General features: G+C 48.4%; 1 non-coding gene across 1 annotated transcript; it reads right to left on the bottom strand.

Annotated features, from left to right (window-relative positions):
* Positions 1-1,571: 1,571 nt before the first annotated feature.
* On the bottom strand, positions 1,572-1,645 carry Trnae-cuc (transfer RNA glutamic acid (anticodon CUC)). Its single transcript has one exon. It is a non-coding gene; the product is annotated as a tRNA-Glu (tRNA).
* Positions 1,646-2,661: the final 1,016 nt, after the last annotated feature.

The raw sequence follows: 2,661 nt of genomic DNA, 5'->3' as shown, positions 1-2,661 counted from the left end.
CTGAAGGGGGTGATTCTAGTCTGGGAAAGAATGATATTTCCCTCAGGTTGGTTTGGATTGTAAGCAACTGCAAAATCAACCCAAGAGGACTAGGACAATAGAATGTACTGGAGGGGCAGGCTGGGGGTGTAACCCAGTGGTAGAGCATTTGCATGGCACAGCACAAGGCCCTGGGCTTGATCCCTAGCACTGAGAAAGAAAGGAAGGAGAGAGAGAAAGAGAGAGAGCGTATTAGATTGCCCAATCATGAATACCATGTTGCTTCAGACCTGACCCGGGAGCAGAGACGCAAATATTTTCTTTCACTCTCTCCAATTCCAGTACTTTTCCCTCTAGGTTACTTCCTTCCTCAGATGGGCTCCTCCCTCAGGGCCTAGTATTCCTAGGTGCTGACACCGTAAGGAAGAGAGGATCTTCGTCTCAGCATTCCCAGCAAAAGTCTCATTGGCCAGTCAGACTCAGTGTGAATGCCTGTAATCTCAGCGGCTCCATAGGCTGAGGCAGGAGGATGACAAGTTCAAGGCCAGCCTCAGCAATTTAGTGAGGCCCTAAGCAACTTTGTAAAGTGAGACCTTGCCTCAAAATAAAAAATGAAAAGGGCTGAGAACTTAGCTCGGTGGTAAAGCACCCCAGGGTTCATTGGCTAAAATTGAGTGATACGATCAATCCCTGAAGGAAACAGCAGCAAGAGAAATGTGATAGGGTTTTAGAAACTAGCCTAGGTCAAGTGCCTACCCTGAATCCAGTTACCCCATTCAGGGACTGAGAGCAGAAACAAGATGGCCAAGATCAGAGTAAGAAAACCAGAGGAAAGGTGAATAATTACTGAATGGCCAAACCCATGTGTGCACAGGTTTAGGAATGGTGGGGAAGCTGACAATGACGGTGGAGAAAGTGAAAATTATAATCTGGGGTGTAATGTATAAAGCTGCTCCCCGCCCATTCCGTTGCAGTCATTTTCCCCGCCTCCCAACCACTTGTCAATCTGTGAACATCCTAGTTAGCTTTTGGTTCATCAGTCAGCTTGCAATATCCTTCTCCGATATTGGTCCCGTTAGCCCGGTGGAATTCAACCGCCATCTTTCCTCTCTTGCTTCTCTCTCCTCCACTCTTGCTTTTCCTCCTCCTCGCTTTCCACTCTCTCTAGCGCGCGCCCTTTCTCTTTTCCTCTCATTTTCTCTCTTACCCTGCAGGGAGACACTCTGTTTGCTTAATAAACTCCCTTATGTGATTTCCCGTGTCCGGCGTGGTTTCGTGGGATTTTCCTTACATGGGGGTAATTTATTTATCTATTTATGGGGCTGGGATTGAACCCAGGGTCCTGTGTGTATGAAGCGCATGCTCTACCACTGAGCTACCCACTGAGCCCCATAGTAAGGTGTTGGTTATACACTATATTAGAGATGGTGGTTTTAATGTGCACACTTGGAAGTGTGGTCCAGCCCTCAAGCTCCACCTTTTCTGGAAAAGAATATGTTCCCATGGCTGGGTATGGTCATTGTGACACAATACCTCCCTAAGGGGCCCCTGCCCTTTATTTATTTATTTTTTTAAATTTACTTATTTATTTTTTGCGGTGCTGGGGATCGAACCCAGGGCCTTATGCTTGAGAGGCAAGCACTCTACCAACTGAGCTATATCCCCAGCCCGCCCGTTCCCTTTAAAGGACCTCAAATAGCCAGGTGCACCCCTGTAATCTAGCAGCTCGGGTGACTGAGGCAGGAGGCTTGGGGGTTCAAAGCCAGCCTCTACAACTTAGCAAGGCCCTGAGCATTTTAGGGAGACCTTGTCTCTAAATAAAACACTAAAAAGGGCTGGGGATGTGGCTCAGTGGTTGAGCGCCCCTGGGTTCAATCTACGGTACCCAAAATAAATTAAAAAATAAATGGATTCATATATGATAAGGAGCCCCAAAACAGTTTATTGAGGATCCCAAGACTGGGGGTGTGGCTCAACAGTGGAGCTTTTGCCTAGTATGGGCAAAGTTCTGGGTTCTGTCCCCAGCACGGAGCAGGTGGAATGGGGGGAATGAGGGGCAGGGTGGGAAAGACCATGGGCATCTGTCATTTGAGACGCAGTGCTTGACACTGCAAGTTTAAGCTGTGACTCTCAACATCTGCTCTCATGTCTATTACCCTTCAACCCCAGAAAACAAACTCTTCTCTCTCTCTCTCTCTCTCTCTCTCTCTCCCTGGGCCAGGGATTGAATTCAGGGGCACTTGACCACTGAGCCACATCCCCAGCCCTATTTCATATTTTATTTGGAGACAAGGTCTCCCTGAGTTGTTTAGCACCTCGCTTTTGTGAGGCTGGCTTTGAACTCTTGATCCTCCTACCTCAGCCTCCTGAGCCGCTGGGATTACAGGTGTGCACCTCCGGCCCCAGCTCCACCTCCCTTTTCCAATGTCCTGGAAACAAAGAACTCTGCATCTGAATGCCACGAAGGTTGTGCTGCTGCTAATGTGGGAGATGACACCTTTTGGAGTGTGAGGAAGTCTGGCCTAGTTAAGAGAAAAGTCGCATTAAGAGCCCATCAAATCCTTCCTCCTGGGCAGACAGCAGTGAGGCTGTGGGTGGACTCCTGCTGAGGAAGCGTCTTTTGCAGGGCTGTGTGCATGTTTTTTCGTTTTCTTGCTTCACTTTTTGTTCCAACCTGTAGCA

This window comes from Sciurus carolinensis, chromosome 1, assembly GCF_902686445.1.
Source record: "Sciurus carolinensis chromosome 1, mSciCar1.2, whole genome shotgun sequence".
Taxonomy (NCBI): domain Eukaryota; kingdom Metazoa; phylum Chordata; class Mammalia; order Rodentia; family Sciuridae; genus Sciurus; species Sciurus carolinensis.
This window is presented reverse-complemented; position numbering and strand designations above follow the sequence as displayed.